The 22,265-nt window shown below is 36.6% G+C and overlaps 1 pseudogene; it reads left to right on the forward strand.

Annotated features, from left to right (window-relative positions):
* The first annotated feature begins 19,440 nt into the window (after positions 1-19,440).
* Positions 19,441-20,436, forward strand: LOC131408178 (olfactory receptor 8B8-like; annotated as a pseudogene).
* The last annotated feature ends 1,829 nt before the right edge of the window (positions 20,437-22,265 follow it).

A 22,265-nucleotide genomic window follows, 5' to 3' on the forward strand; every position in this document is an offset into this window, starting at 1 on the left:
TTAGAATCATTGTTTCTGTGTGCATGTAGTCAGAGAACAAGGAGATTCCATGTGTTTATTTACAATATTTTTAGTAGCAGCCTTCTTATCCTATTTCTTTCTCACAATGGTGGGGGAAATTTGAGTCTTCTGTCAATTATTCTCTATTATTTTTTATGGTAATCTGCTTCCTTTCCTCACCATTTTTACAAATTCTCGTTTTCCTCATTTTTCTATTTAAGAATAGTGTTAAGGAAGAAATTTATCTCTGTTTTTTTTCTATTTTAATTATGGACTTTCTTTCTTTCCTCCGGAAAATGATGAATTGTTCTGCTAATGATCAATAAAGCAACACTAGTTTGAATTTGTGCGTTAAGGGATATCTTAATTGCCACTTGTAATATGTCTTTGGAAGCATGAATCAGATAATCTGTCCCTACTCTCTTTTTTCCACGCTATAGTGGACAGGAATATGAATCCTTCAAATGCCAGGGTTTCACAATTTTAGCAGATTCCATATGACTATCAAATATACCCCACTTGGCAGAGGTTAACATCATGCATTAAACTTCTTTCATTTGACTTCAGAGAATTTATATTTACCTTTCTACACTCAGAGTAGCACATAATAGATTGTCAATATATATTTATTGCACTGATAGAGTAGTGAAACTCAGAGAGATTAATGATTTAGTTAAAGTCGCAAAACATGTTTATGAAAAACTCTAAAATAGACTATTAGCCTCCTAATTTCAAGTCTACTACTCTTCTTTTTTTTTTTTTGGTGAGGAAGATTGTCCCTGAGCTAACATCTGTGCCAATCTTCCTCTATTTTATGTATGTGAGAAGCCGCTACAGCATGGCTTGATGAGTGGTGTGTAGGTCCATGCACAGGATCCGAACATGTGTACCCTGGGCCACCAAAGCAGAATGCACAAACTTAACCACTATGCCACAGGGCTGGCCCCATCAAGTCTATTACTCTTCAAAGTATACTTTTGTCTACTTAATTTTATTTTTATTTTAGTAAACATGAAATATGAGAAAACATTTCTCTTTGAAAGCTGAATTTTTCCACACACACACACACACAAAAGAACCTGAAATGTTTTCAGGTCTTACAATTCAGAGAATGAGACATGGGAGAAAAAATTTCCCAATGACAAGTTATTAGTTCATGACCCATGGAGACACAGGGCCAATAAATAAGAGGTCCTTCCATAGGCAATGGACAATGAGATTTAAAAACCACATTTCATTCTGAATTTGTATCCTGTTCTGTAGAGTACTACAACTATCCTCCTCTGTCCATAAAGTACTACAGTTATCCTCCACTGTCCATAAAACTTTGATTAAAACTTATAATACATGATGACCACACATTAACAGTGATTTTGGGAATGAAGACTATTGGTTATGGTCATATTTGTGGGAAACAGATAAAAAGCGGACAATATCTTAAGGAGATTAAATACTGAGTGGTAATCAAAACTCGAATTAGGAAGAAGAAATAGAAAGTAAAATGATGGGAAAAGAAATCCGTTTCTATGACTCTCTTCTCCTTTTTGAAAAGACCCTAGAAATAGTATAGGGGTCAGCCTTCTGGGTAGTATAAAAGCTTAAGTTATTTGATAGTTTAAAAGTGAAACCCACAGGGCTGGTGGATCTTGGAACAAGTCACTCCTGTTTTTGCTGACTTCCATATGCTACTTACATGTGGATTTTAGAGTACAGAAACCTCATACTGCAGCTGGGAGAGCAATGACAATTTGAAAGAGATATTTGGTGAATAAATTAGATTTTGACAGTATATTTTCTAAAATAGGACATTGGATTATTTTTCTTTTGAGGTAAAAAGAGGACCACTCAAAGATCCTTAATATGATGTGTCAAGTGACAATCTAAACATGTTCTAAGATAACTGTAATAACATTTGCTATTTTACTGTTTGTCTAATCTCCACTCAATATTTAGGTATTTTGAAATTTACCATAGTTGGATTGTTGGCTTTTGTTTGCTTGTTTGTTTTTTAGATGTTCAGCATTGCTAAATCTTTGACTTATGGTTTTAAATTACCACACATACCTTATCCCTTAACTCCAATATTAATATTTGAATGTACAGGGTGTTACGACAGCTCTTAGAAGTAGTGTTGCAGTTTTCTATGCACTGTCACATCTGTCCCTCTATGTGTTCCTCAGGGAAGAACTGTGAGGTACGTGGGGAAGGGCATCCTAGTTTCCATTTTATGGATGATGAAACTAATGCACAGAGATGTTCATTGCTTGTTCCAGATTACAATTTACAAGTGGTAGAACTGAGACGAGGACTTGAGTGTTTTGATTCTAAATATATAAAGTGTTTAAAAATTATACAAAATTTACCTTACTTTTAAAAATCAGTGAAACATGAACACTGGTTTCAGTAAATAAAAATGCCTGTGAACACAAATAAAAGAAAAATTTTCAAATAGGAAAAAGGTTCAGAAAGGATCTTTCACATTTCATTGACAGTCACTGCCTAATTTAGAATAGATGAATAGATTAGTGGATATGTTGTTTCGTAGAGCTCTATTCAACGAATGGAAACACATAAGTGTAGCCTATAATAATCATTATTGTTAATAGGTACTTGCTAAGTGCCAGAGTCGGCAGTAAGTTCTTACATTCAAGATCGTATTGAATCTTCACATCAATGATATTGGTAGGCACCAATGTGACTAGCCCATTCTGGAAGAGATGGCTAGCTGTTCACCTCTTCTTCCAGAGCACACATTTCCCATCATTCTTGCAGTAAAATGTAACATGTGACTGAGATCTAGACATTATGAACACCATGCCAGGGCCATGGCGTGCCCTTTCCACATTCTTTTTGTGCTGGATGCAGATGACCACGAAGCCCTATTTAGGTGTAAAGCTACAAAGAAAAGCTAGAGAAGGAATGCAACACTGTTAAGACAGAGAATGGAAGAATGGATGGAGCTACCATCAAGTAGGGGAAAATAGAGGGCTCTGGGATGCTGGCAGTAATTTATGGATCTGCATGGTGATTATAAACTGTTCATTTTATAATAGACATCTAAAGTGTATATTTTATAGACCTTGACATATATATTTATACTATTTCATTATAAATTAAGGTTACAAAACTTTGATTATACCTCTGCTTAAACTGAACATTAGACTAATCCATAAGCAAACATTGAGAATAACAGTCGAAGTATATGGAAACAGCCTTCCTAGTACAGATTGGCTCACACAGAAGAAACCAGCAGAGGTCGAGTAACACGTACAAAGTAATCCAGACCAGTCCAGGGCAGAGATAACACAATTACTATATTCAATGAAGAATTTCTTCCAGTGTCTGTGGGAGGACGAAAGTCAATTTACAATCCCATTTTATAGATTTTTAGTAGGAATAAAACATTATATTTAGTTTAATGGTATAGTAAAGAGAGTCTAGTTCTCATTCCATATCACATAATTTCATTTTCTCAACCCTTTCTACTTTCTTTATAGAGTTTTTCATTAAAGAACTTCTTCAGGTATTACTTTTAATAGGTCCATGATGAAAAGAATTTGGAGATATAGACATATTTAGGCATAGAAAAAAAACTGTATTTCAATCTCCAGAGTGTTATAAAACATAATGATTGAATCAGAGCAAGGTATCACAATAGTAATTCAACTTTAGAGATGACTCATCAGTAAGTAATTTTGTGTCAAGTCCCAAAATATCGAATTAGAGCATTTTATACTTCACCTGTCCGGATGAGCATTGTTCCTGGATACCAGGAGGGGCCTGAATCTGAAGATGGAGGTCAGGTGGTCTTTGTTCAGTAAAGTGGACAGTGAATAAGTAGTTGGCCTTTGGTCTTTGCATGTTTGTATGCGTAATGCAATTATCATGGTTATTAACTTCTATAAATTGGTCACAACATGGAACTTGCCATGGGTTTCAAATAAATGGTTTTATTTATAAAAGTGATGGTAAAATATGATGGTGACAAAGTATTGAAAATAAAGATTTTGTTAGTTATTGCTAGCAATTATAAAGATAAAAGAAACAAAAAAAATTAAAACTATAAGGAGATGATTATATAAAATAATGGTCAAAGAAAAGAGTTCTCTTGTCACTGACAGTGAGAGTAGACAATGGGAAAACATTAGGAATACTTTGACAAAATTCTGACTTCAATCTTTGGATTGGAGTTCTCCAACCAGTATAGTCTGCTGAGGCAGGAATTCAACACTATTCTTAATTTGGACTTGCGTTTCACAGGCAAGAAACTTCTGATGCCCTCTCACTGAAGAAAAGAAAAAAAAAGGCTTTTAATTACTCCCTAAGTGTCTTTTATATTTTAAACAACTTTATTGAGGTATGATTGACATGTAAAAAGCTGTACATGTTTAATGTTATCAATATGATGAGTTTGGGGATAAGTATTTACTTATGAAACTATCATCGCTAACAAGGTCATAGACATATACATAACCTCCTAAAATTTCATCCCACCCTTTAATTAGTATTTTTTTTTTGTAATAAGAACATTTAAGTTCTATTCTCTTAGCAAATTTTAAGTATGCAATACAGTACTGTTAGCTATAGGCATTATGTTGTATTGTAGATCACCAGAACTTATTTTTGTATAACTGCAACATTGAACCCTTTGAAAATCACCTCTCTGCTTTCCTTTAACCAAAGCCCCTGGCAACCGCCATTCTACCTCTACATCAGTGAGTGTGACTAGTTTAGATTCTTCATGGCAGTGAGATCATACAATATTTGTCTTTCCGTGTGTGACTTATTTCACTCAGCATAATGTCCTCTAGTTGCTTCCATGTTGTTGCAAATCACAGAATTTCTTTTTTAAGGCTGAAAAAATATTCCATTGTACATATATACCGCATATTCCTTATCCACTTATCTGTCAATGGACATTTAAGTTGTTTCCATATCTTGGATACTGTGAATAATGCTTCAATGAACATGAGTGTGCAGATATCTCTTTGTGATACAGATTTAATTTCCTTTGGATATATACCCAGAAGTGGGATTGCTGTTTCATTTTTAATTTTTTGAGGAAGCTCAATACATTCTTCCATAATGGCTATATCAATTTTACATTCTCACCAACACTGTACAAGTGTTACCCTTTCTCCATATCTTCACCAACACTTATTATCTTTTGTCATTTTGATGATAGCCATTCTAACAGGCATGAGGTGATACTGACTGTGATTTTGATTTACCTTTCCCTGATGATTAATGATGTTGAGCATTTTTTCATGTACCTGTTGGCCATTTGTGTATCTTTTCGGGACAATGTTTATTCATTCCTCTGCCCATTTTTTAATTGGGTTGTTTGTTTTCTTGTTATTGAGTTACATGAGTTCTTCATATATTTTGGATATTAACCCATTATCAGATATATGGTTTACAAGTATTGTCTCTCACTTTGTAGGTTGCCTTGACATTTCATTGATTGTTTCTTTTGCTGTGAAGAAGCTTTTTAGTTTGATATAGTACAACTTATTGATTTTGGCTTTTGTTGCTTGTTATTTTGGTGTCATTTTCAAAAAATCATTACCACAACCAATGTCACAGAGCTTATTCTCTATGTTTTCCTCTAGCAGTTTTATAGTTTCAGGTTTAACGTTTAAACCTCTAATCCATTTTGAGTTGATTTTTGCATGTGGTGTAATATATTGGTCCAATTTCATTATTTTTTATGTCAATATCCAGTTTTCCCAACACCATTTATTGAACAGTCTATTCTGTCCTCATTTTATATTCTTAATGACTTTGTTGATTAGTTGACCATATATGAATGGATTCATTTTTAAGCTTTTTATTCTGTTCCATTGGTCTACGTGTCTGTTTTTAAGCCAATATCATACTGCTTTGATTACTCTAGCTTTGAATATACTTTGAAATCAGGAAGCATGGTGTCTCAAGCTTTGTTCTTCTATCCCAAATTGCTTTGTCTATTTTAGGTCTTTTGTGGTAGTATACGAATTACAGGATTTTTTTTCTATTTCTGTGAAAAATGCCATGTGAATTTTGATAGTAATTGCAAAGGATCTGTAGTTCACGTTGGGTAGTATTGCGATGTTAACAATTTAATTCTTCCTAGCCATTTTGTTTGTGTGTCTTCTTCCAATTTCATCAGTGTTTTCAGTGTACAGATCTTTCACCTGCTTTGTTAAAATTATTCCTTAGTATTTTATTTTTATATCTCATAAATGGAATACTATTACAAATGTTTTCTTAATTTTTTTCAGACAGTTCACTGTTAGTGCAGAGAAATGCATCTAATTTTTTTTTTTTTTTTTTTTTTGGTGAGGAAGATCAGCCCTGAGCTAACATCTGTGCCAATCTTCCTCCATTTTTTGTATGTGGGATGCCACCACAGCATGGCTGACAAGTGGTGTAGGTCTGCAACAGGATCTGAACCTGAGAACCCAGGCCACTACAGCAGACTGCATCAAATTTAACCACTACGCCTCAGGGCCAGCCCTAAGAATATGTTTTCTTTAAAAGCCAGAGAGTGGGGGCCGGCCCGGTGGCACAAGTGGTTAAGTGCGCGCGCTCCGCTGCGGCGGCCCGGGGTTCGCTGGTTCGGATCCCGGGCGCGCACCGACGCACTGCTTGGTAAGCCATGCTGTGGCGGCGTCCCATATAAAGTGGAGGAAGATAGGCACAGATGTTAGCCCAGGGCCGTCTTCCTCAGCAAAAAAAAAAAAAAAAAAAGAGGAGGATTGGCTGATGTTAGCTCAGGGCTGATCTCCTCACAAAAAAAAAAAAAAAAAAAAAAAAAGCCAGAGAGTGAAGATTCTGTGAAGACTATCAAATATAATCCATTTTGTTACTATAAACATGAGGTATCAATCCTCCTGTGGCAAAGAGTTTTCTTTTTCATCTTTGTACAGTCAAACCAGCAAATAACTGGTTGTCAAAATGTATTTAGTGTATGGATGGGAAAGTGAAAGTCAGAGTGCTTAATGATTTACTGAAACTCACACAGCTTCATAAAAAAAAATCTAAACTCTTAGCCTTTTGTGTAAAGTAAACTCTAAAGTATACTCTTTGTAGTATAATTTACGTCTCCTTTATTCTATTATTTTTGTTGTAGTAAGCATGGAATATGGGAAAATATTGGTAATTTGAAAGTTGACTGTGCTTTGTTCCAGGATGATATATGAATTTCTCTCAAGCTGGGTATTACTTTTTTTTGTTTTCTGTTTAGGAAAACTGTTTGATGGTTCTTTTTGTTGGGAAAGAGGAGGCTTTTTGGTTAGTATATTGTGCAGATGATTGGCTTAAATAGGGAAGTGTTGCTTTCCGCACAATTAAAAAGTTGAATTTGGACTGTTTGCAAATGTTTGTTATTCAGAGAACGGGGCATTGGAGAGAAAGGAGCCCAGAAACATGTCATTCCTGAGGACTCAACAGACACACGGCCAATAAATAAGATGGCTCTGTGTGGGGCATGGTCATTAGGTTTAGAAACCACATTTCAATCTGAATTTACATCCTGTCCTTTTGGAATATTGTAAATATTTCCCACTGTCCATAAAACTTTGAAAGAACTATAATGCACAATGTTTGTACATTAATAATCTTTTGGGGAACGAAGGTGGAAAACCTGCAGTCACATTTGGGGAGCAGGCAGAGAGAGGGCAGCAGCTACAGGAGATAAAACAGCAATGGGTAATTGAAACTCAAGTTAGGAAGATGGAATTTAGAAAGTGAAATTATCGATAATGAAAGTCTTTACCTCTGACTCTCTCCTTTCTGGAAGACCCTAGAAATGCTATAGAGATCACAGGATTTCTCTAGATGATGAAAGCATAAGTTACTTGATATTACAAAAAAGTTAAACAACAGGGCTGGAGGACCTGGGAACAACTAAATCATTCTTGTTTGTGTTGGCTTCCATATGCTACTCCCATATGGATTTTTAGGTACAAAATCCTCAAATTACAGCAGGTAGAGCAATGACAACTAAAAGAAACATTTGGTGATTAAACCGAATATGACAATGTCTTTTCTGGAAATGATGTTGGATTATTTATTTTTATTTTTTTAAAAAAGATTCTTTAAAAAATCTCAATTTGTTTTATCAAGTCATAATTAAATATTTTCTAAGATACCTTTAGCAGTATTAACTATTCATCATTTTCCCAATCTCCAGTCAATAATTAGATATTATAAAATTTAGTATAACTGGTTTGTTGGCCTGTTCAATTGTTTTTTAGTTGTTTGACATTCCTTAATCCTTGTCTTATGGTTTTAATTAACCACTCATATTCCATCTCCTGAACCCAACGTCAACATGTTTCATTTTAACTTTACAAGATTTATTTATAGAAAACTGTTCACCTTGGTTGGAATATCCTTTTTTGTTTTCTTTTACTTAATCTTCCTTTTAAAAATTTTGTTTTCCTTATTGAAAGAAAAGTGTAGATACAAGTAAACAAGTAAATAATATCTGTGCTATTTGGAGACCTTTTTATACCTTACAGAGGTTCTTCCATTCTCTTACATATTTTATTATGATATAAGGTGGCCCGAAGAGTGGCTTACATCTGGTCACTAATCTTTCATTTCATGAGCCTCAGAATTCAAATGAAATATCTTTTATTTGCATAAGATATAAACATTCTTTAAAATTGATTTCTGTCTTCTACTAATTAGAAAAAATTAATAAAAATAGTTTAAATACAGTTTATAATAATTAAGAGCGGTAACATTTTTAAAAAAACAACCTAGCTGATTGTTAAGCAACTTAAGCAGTTTTTAGTTAGCAATAACTAATCCGTGTCCATCTATCTGGATTTTTTTCAAAAGGCAGGGAATCGAGTCAGGGTATTTTGCATGCACAGCGTAGTTATCCTTGGTAGTTTTTGTTCCTTTGTGTTACGTAAATGGCACTGACAAATTATGAGGCAAACTATGATTCCATTAATACTGTCACAGCGGAGAATGAAGCAGTAAGGTGTTGGTTTTGCCTGTTCCTGTGCACCAGGACAGAGCTCTTTTTAAGTCATTGTGAAACCTTTGAGCTTCTAGGCTTAACAGAAAATGGTCCTCCTAGATAAGCCCCAGAAAGAAAGTTCCTTGATTACATCCTGAATTTTAGTGGAAACTTTCTCTGAGAGAGCTGCTATTGTTGCTCAGGATCAGATTTGGAATGAGCATGATCAGGGTGCACTGTGGTTAAGGGCTAATGAAAACTAGAAGTAAAAGTGGTCTTGACTTCTATCTTTTTAATTCCTGGACTCTCAACTTCATTGAATCTTGTTCTCCGCTCCTCTTTATACTATCTCCATACAGAAACACACACACACACACACACACACACACACACACACACATAGTATCTTCAAGTCTTATATTTTATGAGATCCTTGCCTATCATCGATTGCATGATGTTCAACCCACTTTTAGTCTTCACAAGCACATTCAGGTAGATGGTTCCTGGTTGCAGCTCCAGAGAGGTAGGGCTGTGCAGAAAGTTCTTACTGAATCTGGCCAGATAATATCATTATTGTTTCACTCATTCTTTTGTTTATGTTGAAAAAGTTACTTTTTTTTTTTTACCTGTTAAGGCCCTAACAATGAGTACAATGTGATGTATATGAAAAATGAAAAAGGCAGTGTAAGAGACTGATATAATGGTGGATTTCAAATGGAACATAATAGAATTACATCCTACATGTGGATAGATTCTAAAATTGGTCTAATATGGTCATATTACTCCTGAAAATTCACTATGTCAGCAAATGTCCTTGTTGGGGACAGACGGCATTTTTCGCTAAGTCTGGCACAGTTGGTCTTTCTCTTGAGCATTGGGACATTTCACTGCATATTCATCTGAGCACCAGATGAATTATTCAGTTTATATTCAGGGTTTGTCATATGAAATATGCACCTATAAACAGTAAAACCTAATTCAGTGTGGGAAGATTTAAATTCTGAGACAGATTCCCACCTTCTCAGTGAGTGGGAGAGCTGGTGAAATCATCTAAGGTGTTTCAAGTCTGATGTCTGATGACAGAGGTTGGACATAAAGTTGAAAAGATCGTCTTAAAAATAGAGATAAGTGCAGGATTTTACATTTTCTCTTAGGAGGACTGTTGTGTTGCAGTTTTCTCTGCACTGTCACACCTGTCCCTCTATGTGCTCCTCAGGGAAGAACTGTGAAGTACATGGGATCATAGTTCCCAACTCATAGATGATGAAACTAATGCTCAGAGATGTTCATGGCTTGTTTCAGATCACAACTTATAAGTCATAAAGTTGAGACTAGAACTTGGGTGTTTCGATTCTAAACCTATTAGGATTTAAAAAATATATTATTATTACTATTTATTGTATATATTATTTTCGGTGAGGGAGATTGGCCATGAGCTAACATCCATGGTCTTTCTCTTGAGCATTGGGCTAACATCTTTGCCTATCTTCCTCTATTTTCTATGTGGGGTGCTACAACAACATGGCTTGATGAGCAGTGCATAGGTCCATGACCAGGATCCGAACCAGCGAACCACAGGCCACTGGAAGAGGAGCACACGAACTTAACCACGACGCCACCAGGATGGCCCCCTAAAAGTATATTATTATACAAAATTTACCACACTGTGAAAAATCAGTGAAACTTGGATACTGGTTTTAGCGATTAAAATGTCTCAAAACAGAAATAAGAGCAAAATACTCAAATAAAGAAAGTTTCCAGAAATTATCTTTCAGATTTCTTGTTTGACAGCTCTATTGCTTAATTTTCAATGTGTGAATATATTCTTATTTGCTGTGGGCCTATATAATAAATGGAAACACATAAGGTAGTCTATAATATTCACTATTATTAGATGTTTACTAAGTCTCAGGTTTAACAGTAAGTTATTACATTCGGTATCTTATTTAATCTTCACATCTAAGATATTTGATAAGGCACAAATACAGACATACTTCAGAGATATTGTGGGTTCCGTTTTGCACCACTGCAATAAAGTGAATATCACAGTAAGGGGAGTCACACAAATTTTTTGGTTTCCCAATGCATATAACATAGTGTTTACACTATACTGTAGTCTATTAGTGTGCAGTAGCGTTATGTCTAAAAAAAGACAATGTGCATACCTTCACTAAAAAATATTTTATTGCTAAAAATGCTAACTATCACTTGAATCATCAACCTGTTGTAATCTTTTCGCTAGTGGAGGGTCTTGCTTCGATGTTGGTGGCTGCTGACTGATCAGGGTGGTGATGGTGAGGGTTGGGGTGACTGTCGCAATTTCTTTAAAAAGGACAACAATGAAGCTCACCCCATTGATTGACTCTTCCTTTCATGAATGATTTCTCTGTTGCATATGATGCTGTTTGATATCGTTTTATCCACAGTAGAACTTCTTTCAACATTAGAGTCAGCCTTATTAAACCCTGTTGCTGCTTTATCAAGAATTTTATGTAATATTCTAAATCCTTTGTTGTCATTTCAACAATCTTCACAGCATCTTCACCAGGAGTAGATTCCATCTCCAGAAACCATTTTCTTTTCTCATCCAAGAAGCCACTCCTGATTCATTAAATGTTTATCATGAGATTGCAGCAATTCAGTCACATCTTCCGGCTCCACTTCTAATTCAAGTTCTCTTGCTATTTCCACCACATCTGCAGTTACTTCCTCCACTGAAGTCTTGAACCCCTCAAAGTCATCCATGAGGGCTGGAATCAACTTCTTCCAAAATCCTGTTAATGTTGATATTTTGACCTCTTCCCATGAATCACAAATGTTCTTAATGCAATCTAGAATTGTGAATCCTTTCCAGAAGGTTTTCAATTTACTTTGCCCAGATCCATCAGAGGAATCAGTATCTATGGCAGCTATAGCTTTATGAAATGTATTTCATAAATAATAAGAATTGAAAATCAAATTATTCCTTGATACATGGGCTGCAGAATGGGTGCTGTGTTTGCAGGCATGAAAACAACATTAATGTCATTGTTGATGTCTATCAGAACTCTTGGGTGACCATGTGCATTGACAATAAGCAGCAATATTTTGAAAGCTATTTTTTTTTCTGAGCAGTGTTTCTCAGCAGTGGGCTTAAAATATTCAGTAAGCTATGTTATAAACAGATGAGCTCTCATCTAGGCTTTGTTGTTTCATTTACAGAACACAGACAAGGTAGATTTAGCATAATTCCTAAGGGTCCTTGTATTTTCAGAATGGTAAATGAGCGTTGGCTTCGACTTAAAGTCACCGGCTGCTTTAGCCCTTAACAGGAGAGTCAACCTGTCCTTTGAAGCTTTGAAGCCAGGCATTGACTTCTTCTCTCTGGCTATGAATGTCCTAGATGGCATTTTCTTCCAATAAAACACTGCTTTGTCTACATTAAAAATCTGTTGTTTAGTGTAGACACCTTCACTAATTATTTTAATTAGATCTTCTGGATAACTTGCTTCAGCTTCTACATCAGCACTTCATTTTGCACTTTTATGTTATGGAGATGGCTTCTTTCCTTAAACTACATGAACCAACCTCTGCTAGCTTTAAACTTTGCTACTGCAGCTTCCTCACCACTTTCAGCCTCCGCAGAATGGAAAAGAGTTAGGACCTTCCTCTGGATTAGGCTTTGGCTTAAGGGCATGTCGTGTCTGGTTTGATCTTTTAACTGGACCGCTAAAACTTTCTCCATATCAGAAAAAAGGCTGTTTCACTTACTTATCATTCATATATTCACTGGAGTAGCACTTTTAATTTCCTTCAAGAACTTTTCCTTTGCATTCGCAACTTGGCTAATTTTTTGGCACAAGAGAACTAGCTTTCAGCCTATTTCAGCTTTCAACATGCCTTCCTCATTAAAAGAAGCTTAATCATTTCTTGCTTTTGATTTAAAGTGAGCAGCATGTGTCTCTTTCTTTTGCTTGAAGACTTAGAGGAATATAGGGTTATTAATTGGCCTAATTTCAGTATTATCGTGTCTCAGAATAGGAAGGCCCCAGGAGAGGGAGAGAGAAAGGGGAATGACTGGTGGTGGAGTTGTCGGTAGACACACGACATTTATTAATTAAGTTCACTGTCTTACACAGTTGTGGTTTATGCCGCCCCATATTACAATACAATACCACAATAGTAATATCAAAGATCACTTATCATAGATCACCATAACAAATATTATAATAATAAAAAAGTCTGAAATTTTGTGAGAATTACCAAAATGTGACACAGAGACACGAAGTTAGCAAATGCTTTTAGAAAATGACACCGATAGACTTGCTCTATGCAGGGTTGCTACAAACCTTCAATTTGAAAAAAGTGCAATTATCTGTGAAGCACAATAAAACAATATGCAATAAAACGAGGCATGCCTTCGTGATTAGCTCACTGTGGTAGCTATCTGTTCACCTCTTTTTTTTGGAAGATACATTTCCTAGTCTTTCTTGCAGTGAAGTATGGCATGTGTTTGAGTTGTAGACATGGTGGACACCATTTCAGCATACTTTTACTTCCACTCAAAGAATTCTTTTTAGCATATCTTGTAAGGCAGGTCTAATGGTGGTGAACTCCCTCAGCTTTTGGTTGTTATTGAAATTCCCTATCTCTCCTTCATTTCTGAAGAACAGCTTTGCTATCTATAGAATTCTTGGTTGACAGCTTTTTTCTTTTGATATTTTGAATATATCCTCCTATTCTCTCTTGGCTTGAAAAGTTTCTGTTGATAAATCTGCCCATAGTCTAATAGAGGTTCCCTTGTATGTAAGTTGTCTCTTTTCCCTTGCTGCTTTTGATATTCTTCATCTTTGACTTTTGACAATTTAATTATAACATGTCTTGGTGTAGCCCTGTTTGAGTTCAATCTATGTGAGTTTTTTGGGGTTATGGCCCTAGATGTCCATTTTTCTCCCTAGGTTTGGGAAGTTTTCAGCTATTATTGCTTTAAATATGCTTTCTGTCCCTTTTTCTTTCTCTTCTTCTGAGATTCCCATAATGCAGATATTGTTTCTTTTGGTCGTGTCCCATAATTCTTATAGGCTTTTTTCACTCTTTTTCATTCTTTTTTTTCTTCTCTGCTTTGATAATTTCAAATGTCTTATTTCCTAGAATACTGATTCTTTCTTTTGCATGGTCAGCTCTGCTGTTGAAGTTCTCTATTGAATTCTTCAGTTGAGCTCAGTCATTGTATTCTTCAGCTGGAGGATTTCTGTGTTATTATTTTTTTTTATGGTTTTTGTTTCTCTGTTGAACTCCTCCTTGTTTTTCATACATTGTTTTCTAATTTTATTTAGTCGTCTGTGTGTTCTTGTAGTTCACCAAACATCTTTAAGAGGATTATTCTGAATTATTTGTCTTACAGTTCATAGATGTCCACTTCTTTAGGGTCAATTATTGTAGTTTTATTAGTTTCCTTTGGTGGTGTCATGTTTACGTGATTTTTTGTGATCCTTGATTCCTTACATTGGTGTCTGTGCATTTGAGTAAGCAGTCTACTTTCCAGACTTGACAGGTTTGCTTTGGCAGAGACAGTTATTCACTAGTCCACTCAGCTTGGGGTTCTGAACATGACTGCTGGAAATGTCCTTGGGCAAGTGAGCTTGCTCCCAGGGTCTATTTTGGGATGAGGGCACTGTCTGAGCACTGAGGTTGTGTGTGGGGGGTGCTGCTGGCTGAGAACACTTGGCTAGGACTGCTGGCTCAGTTCCCTGCCAAAGCAAGATTGTAGGATGGCATTTGCAGTTGCCTAGGTTCTCTGGTCAGGCTTCCTAGATGATCAGTAGTGGGTTCTACACTCAGTAGTAGGTGGAACTATGAATAAACTTACTTGTCCTGATGGGACAACAAAACAGGCTCCACAACCTGCACAGCTTGTTGCTTGGAACTCAAATCAGGCAAGAGTACGCACTGAATTCCCTGTTCAAATAAGTTCACTCATTTTGCTCTGTGGATAGGGAAAGCCATGGGTTATGTTCTCTGTTCAAGTGACATTGTAAGCAGGGCTGTGGGATGGCTGTGCAGATTCGTCTGTGCTCTGGTTCCTTGATTTGAACAGGATGAAGGCTGCGTTCAGCAGTGGGTGGGGCTACAAATTAATTTCCTTGTCCAGGCAGGACTTCCATATAGGCCCCAAGGCTGACAAGGCTATTGTTTGGGGATCAAATTAGGCAGATCTATGCACCAAACTCTTTTGCCAGATGGGGTCACTGGCTTTTCTCTGCTGGCTGAGCTTTCTGCTTGAGTGCTGCTGGGCCAAACAGTTTCCCAGGTGCACTAGCCAGGCTTTCTCATTGGGCAGGACCAGGAGTTACATTGAGTAATGGACTGGATGAGGCAATAGATTAGCTCCCCTGCTTGAGTGGAGTGGTGAATAGCTGTCTCCAAGGACCAAAAAACTCTTCGTTTGTAGTATTGACTCAAGCCAACCTGTGCCCCAAGTTCCCTGGTCTAACAGGTCACTGACTTTGCTCTGTGGGTGATCACTTCTGCTTGCTGGGCTCTCTGCTTGAGTGTTTTTGGTCTATACAACATTCCAGGTTTTCCAGCCAGGTGTTCGGTTCAGTCAGGGCCAAGAGCTACCCTTAGCAATGGGCAGGGTTATGATTTAGGTCTCCTGCCTGGGCAGAGGTACAGACCAGGCTCCAGGTACTTTGTTTGAGGTCACAAATCACACAGACCTGCACTCCACCAAGTTCTCTGTTCAGACTGCACCACTATCTTTCTTCTGCAGATGAGTAAAGTTACTGTTTGGGATTACTACTTAGGCACTACGAGCAGGAACTCGGTCTGCCAACATTCCAGTGCTGGTTGTTGCAAGCCTCTCCCCCCTCCTCCATCATAATCAGATTCCCAATGGTAAAGCCCATAGATTCCGCTGATAACTTTCTTTTTTTCTTTTGTATAACTTCTGTATTTTCTTTGTGGTTACCATGGGGCATTATACACAATAACACAATTGTAACAATCTCTCTTAAGTTGGTAACTTAACCTCATTTGCTTCCAAATACCTTTCCTTTTATTTTCCTCTACACCTTATCTTGTTTATATCACAATTACATCTATTTGTATTGTGTAGCCATTAAATATTTTTAGTTATAGTTATTTTTAGCATTTTTGTCTTTTTCCTTTATATTAGTATAGAAATAAATTTACCCACTACAATTACATATTGTTCTGTATTTTTCTATGTGTTTACTTTTATCAACTCATTTTAGATTTTGCTAAGCTAATGTATATTGTTTAGCATCCTTTCTTTTCAACTGAAGAAGTTCTTTTATTTTTTTTTGGTAAGGCAGGTGTAATGGAGATGAACTCCTTCAGCTTTTGTCTGTCTAAGAATATCCTTATTTTTCCTTCATTTTGAAGGACAGTTTTGCCAGTTATAGTATTCTTGGTTGACCATTTTTTCCCCAGCACTTTTAATATATCATCCCAATTTCTCAAGGCCTGCAAAATTTCTGCTGAAAAATCCACTGATGTTCTGATGGGGATTTCATTGGAAATGATAAATTGCTTTTCTCTTCATGCTTTCAAAATTATCTTTGTCTTTGATTTTGATAACTTGATTCTAATGTGTCTCAGTGTGGATTTCTTTGGGATGATCTTATTTGGAATCTTTTTTGCTTCCTGGATCTGGTTGTCCATTTCCTTCTACAGTTTTGGGAATTATTCAGTTTTTTCTTTTTCTTTGAATAAGCTTTCTGTACCATTCTCACTCCCATCTCCTACTGGGATTCCTAACATGTGTATGTTGGTCCACCTGGTCATGTCCAATAAGTCCCTAAGGATTTCTTCATTATTTTTTATTGTTTTTTTTTTTTAACAATGCTTCTCCTACTGAATAATTTCCAATGAGCTTTTTTTTTTCAAATTAGATGATTCTTTCTTTTGTTTGATCTTTCTTTTGTTTGTTGATCCACTCTAGTGATTTTTTCAGTTCATTTGTATTCTCCAGCTCCATTATTTTTGTTTAGTATTTTAAGTTTTCTATATCTTTGTTAAAATTCTCCCTTTGTTCATGTATTTTTCACTGACTACAGTGAGCATCTTTGTGACAGTTAAGTTGTGTTTTCTATCAGGGAAATTATATATTTCCATTTCATTAGGGTGTGATTTTGGAGATGTAAGTTGTCCCATTTTGAAAAATATTTTCCTGTTTCTTCATTTTTCTTGACCCTCTGTGCTGGAGTCTGCACACTATACGAAACAACTACCTGTCCTAGTATTAATGGGCTAGCCTTGTGTTGGAGAAGACTCATACCAGTAAGCCTGGTCCGGGACTTAGAGGGCATCTCAACCTGTGTATTAGTCCAACCTGCTTTTTTTGTTCTTAGTGAGCCCCAGGCATCCAGATTGTGCAGGGTCCCATCACTGCTCAAAACATGTGAGACTGAAACCAATTCCTCAGGCAGCCCCAGATAAGGTCGTTGGACACATAGTGCATTTTTTCCCCCAATATTGAAAAGAAGTGGAAGAAATGTGGAGAGTGAGAAGAAACACGTTTTTAATTACTAGCTCTGTGCTAAGCCAGAGAGAGAGACTGTGGTGACTTCCATCCCCAAACCACTATCTTGGTTCTCTCTCACCTTGGGCAGCTAAGGTATGCCATGTCCTATGTCCCATCTGCTTTCTGAGACAGGCTATACAGAAGCCAGTCTTCTGGACAATACCAAGAAAAGTTGGGTCATTGGATGAATTGTGCACCCCATTCTGTTCCCATGGAGAAGCTGGACAGGGGAGTTTTGTGCCAATTGTAAGTAGTTGTGCAAGGATAGGTATTATGCAAGAGGCTATATTGAACTTCCCTAACAGCTTAAATATTACTGTTTTTATGCTTGAATTGGGTGCAGGACCCTCTTAACTAGTATCTGGATTTCTTACAGAGGGAATATGTACACAAATCATTTTTAAATCAATGTGTTCAAGGAGAGTAGAAAAGTCTAGGGGTTACCTCTTTTGCCATCTTGCGGATTGGGAAATGGGCTCTCCTTTGGGAGATATACAATCTCTACAGTGAAAAACTTAAGTAAAAAATAGTCCCTGAGGAACTAAAGACATATTATGGCCTGGGTGTAAATACAGTCCCCTTAGTTCCCTATTACACCTAGAAACTGTCCCCTCAGGAGGAGACTGAGAAAGCTTCTATCCTGTTTAGAACTGAGTACAATATATTATTAAATTCACATTAAATCTTCTATGACTTACCAAGAGGCAAAAAAGATAATAACATACACTATTTATTTTTCTCTTTTGCTTGTGTGCTGAAGTCACAGTCAGAAATTATGATCTGGGGGCTGGCCTGGTAGTGGTTAAGTTTGTGCACACTACTTTGGTGGCCCAGGGTTTGCAGGTTTGGATCCTGCGCGTGGACTTGCACACCACTCAGCAAGCCGTGCTGTGGCAGCAACCCATATACAAAATAGAGGAAGATGGGCAGAGATGTTACCTCCGGGCTCATCTTCCTCAGCAAAAAGAGGAAGATTGGCAACATATGTGAGCTCAGGGCCAATCTTCCTCACACAAAAGAAAGAAAGAAAGAAAGAATTTATGATCTGTAGTTCTGAAAGATTTCTGGTGCATATCCAAAATTAAGTGTGGGATGCATCTCCTTAGAATCAAATGAACCAAAGCCTCAGAGTATGAAATTGCCCTTGCAGGACCATGGGGGTAAGAACAGCGATAAGGAAGCACCAAAGTTTTATGGCTTATGGCAGGTAAGTTTCTGAAGTCCATTATATTGATGCCCTTGTTATTTGAGATGGAACTCCAAGGATCTAAGAGATGCCACTTTCTTTACCATGTTTGAGTCCTGAGACTTATGTAAAATTGGTAGTAGAATCTGTTCAAGGGGGTGCAGGGAAAACAGAGAGACATTATTGGGCTCAAAGAACGCTTTATATCAGTCAGATCCATGATGGAATTCTGACTCTTCTACACTTATGACTTTTACTTTGTGACATGGGCCAGTACCTTAACCTTTCCTAGACTCGGATTCCTTAGTTTTGGATTAGAAACAATGTTTTGGTTCCTATCTCAACAAGTCTAATCTGCATTAGAGGCCAGCATCAGGTAGGTTGTGTTGCTGCCGCCAATTTTACTGATGAAGAGAGAGTTCAAATAAATGAGAAATGTTGTCATGAGAGAAGGACCATTCTGTCTTGGTCCAGACGTCTCCTTATCCTTTGGTCTTCCATAAGTCATTATTTGCACATGGAAGCAGTGGCCTTCCCACTGTAGGCTAAGTTTTGACGCTCTTTGCTATATTTAGCTTGTAAAGGCTCTAATAAGGGAGAGTCTGTGTCACTCAGTTTCATGATAATGGCAGAGGAGATTCGATGGGTCCAAATTGGGCTAGTCTCAAACTTCAGCAAAGCATACTCCTCTTTTGTGCATATAGGAAAAGCTGAGTTGTTTTCTATGTAACTTTCTTCTCCTGTGTCCACAGATTCCCTTAGAGAAGAATGTCTCCTAGAAATGGTTCTTTCATGATTACATTCGTTCTGTTGGGAATAACAGACAGGCCAGATCTCTAACTCCCCCTGTTCTTCCTGTTTCTAATAGAGGATATTGTCACGTGTTGGGAAATTTGGGCTTGACAACTCTGATTGAGCTGAATTCACACTTGCACACACTCATGTACTTTTTCCTGTTTAATTTGTCTTTCATAGGTTTTTATTCTTCTGTTTTTACACACAAAATGCTGACTAACTTCATATCAAGAAAAATATTATATTTTACATGTGGTACATGAGCCAGCTTACTTTTTGTGGGGCTTTTTTGGTTTTGGGGTGTTTTTTTTGGTATTTTTGAATGCTATGTGCTGACATCAATGGTCTATGATCACTATGTGGCTAGCTGTAGTCCACTTTTGCTTAAAGTTGCTGTGACTATAAAGTGTGTTCCAGCCTCATGCTTGGTTCATACTTGGTAGCATTTTCTTGTGCCATAGCTTACACCAGACACACGCTGAGACTGACCTTCTGTGATGCAAACACCATTAACCATTATGTGTGATTCCCGCTCTGCTCCAGTGCTACTGCCTGAGCACCTATGTCAATGAGCTGATAGTTTTCATTGTGGTGGGAATCATCGTGCCCATTCTGACCAGCTTTATCTCTTATGCTTTTATCCTCTCCAGTACCTTCCACATCAGCTCCACTGAAAGTATGTCCAAAGCTTTCAGCACCTGCAGTTCCCACGTAATTGCTATTCCTTCTCTGTTCTTTGGATCAGCTACAATTATGTATCTCAAACCACCTTCTTCTGTGTCTACGGGTAATGGAAATATCTCTTCTGTGTTTTACACCAGTACAGTTCCCTTGATAAACTGCTTAATTTACAGCTTGAGGAACAAAGACCTTACACTTGTTCTGACAAAAACCCTGAGTAGGAGACAGATTTTATCAGAAACAGTATCTGATCGTGCCTGTAGTTTTATATCTCACCTGATTGGATAAGCATTGCTTCTAGAGATCAGGATAGACTTAAGTTTGAAGGTGGAAGTCAGCTATACTCAATTAAGTTGACAGGGATAAAATAGTTGACCCTTGCTCTTTGTATGTATATAGTCATAATGCAATGATTATGTTTTATCTTTGTATAAATAGGTCACAGAATTTGGAAGTTGTCGTGAATTCAGAATAAATTATTTCAATTCTTAAAGTGTTGCTGAAATGTGATGATGAAAAAGTGGTGAAAATGAACAGTTTGGTAGTTCTTGCTAGGAATGATAAAGATAAAAGAAACAAAAAATACTAGAAATATAAAGGGACAATTGTGTAAAGTAATGCCAAGGACAAGTGTTCACTCACCATTGATACTGGAATTAGGAAATACAAAAGGATTAACATTAGTTTGTCAGAATTCTGACTTCAATCTATGGATCAAAGTTCCAAATTAATAAAGTCTGCGGAGGCAGTGAATCGATGGAATTTTTTCATTTGGTCTTGCGTTATTCAAGCAAGAATATTCTGATACCCTGTCACTAAAAAAAAAATAAATAAATAAAAAGCATTTAAGTAGTCCCTAAATTTCTGAAATCCTCCCTACTATCCAAGGAAATCTCATGTTATAGGTATTTACATCAATGAATTGTTGATCCTTGCTTATTGAAACTGAAGTTTGGAATTGTAGCTCATTATAAAAATTGTTGAGTGTGATAGAATTCTAAGTACTAGGTAAGCAACTGTGGATTAAATGGTACAGAGTAAAATGTTGTCTTTCATATCTCAGAATATTTGTTTTGAAGTTGATAATACTTTGACCCTTGAACCACTAAATTTATCCTGCCTGGAATTACTACCTCCTATTTTTTCCTATCCTATTACCTACTGGTCCTACCTTCTTGAGAGCATTTTTTTTTGTTTCCCTACGACTGTGTGAGGGCTCCCTTCTTTGGCTTGCATTCCATTGGGGTTTGTTTTTACTATGGAATGCATTATATTGTATGATAAATGCTTTTTACATTTGTCAATCTAAATAATAAAATGAAACTAGGAGTGAATTTTTTCCCTTAAATGAGTAAATCTTTGCATAGAGTACAGACTCAAATGTATGGGTAAAACAAAACCATTAATTTTAATGCCTCCAACTATGTTCCAGGCATAGGGAAGATAATGGAGCTAAGTAAAACTTTATACTTCCTCACCTTTCTAAGAACGGTAAATACATGCTGACTGAGAAGGGTGAGTGGAATAGATCTAGCAATCTGAGGGTGTCAAGAAACTGGTCTTTTGTTTTCTCTTCAGGGAGATAATCTACTGTTATCAGCCAATCTTAGCAGATACAAGACTTGCTACCCTGTGGATACCCTGCAGACAGATGTCCACTTTGATTCTTACCTAAATATAGTCCTTAAGTAAATATAGTTCTGACCCCTGTGGAGAGTTGCCAGACATTCAGGTGCTGACATGACCATGCACAAGCTATATATATATTTATACACACACACAGTTATATTTAACATTACATATACGTCTGCACAAAACTGATTGACATGCTATGTTGCAAAAATAGCAATATTGTCTAAACTCAAACTAAACAATAATAATCTAAAGGTTTAGCTGGTTTTATATTTAAGTAAAATGAGCTTCAATAAATTGGTATTTGATTTAAGAGCCCCAGTTTCCATTTGAAGAATGTCCCGTCCATCTCTACTTAGCAAATATCAGTATATCTTACTAAAGTATAGATCTTTAAGGATACAACGTTACTTTGTTAATTGTTATATTCTCAGTTTCTAGCACCTCATGGGTGCTCAACTAATACTATTTGAATAAATTAGTGG

Source organism: Diceros bicornis, chromosome 7 (assembly GCF_020826845.1).
Source record: "Diceros bicornis minor isolate mBicDic1 chromosome 7, mDicBic1.mat.cur, whole genome shotgun sequence".
Taxonomy (NCBI): domain Eukaryota; kingdom Metazoa; phylum Chordata; class Mammalia; order Perissodactyla; family Rhinocerotidae; genus Diceros; species Diceros bicornis.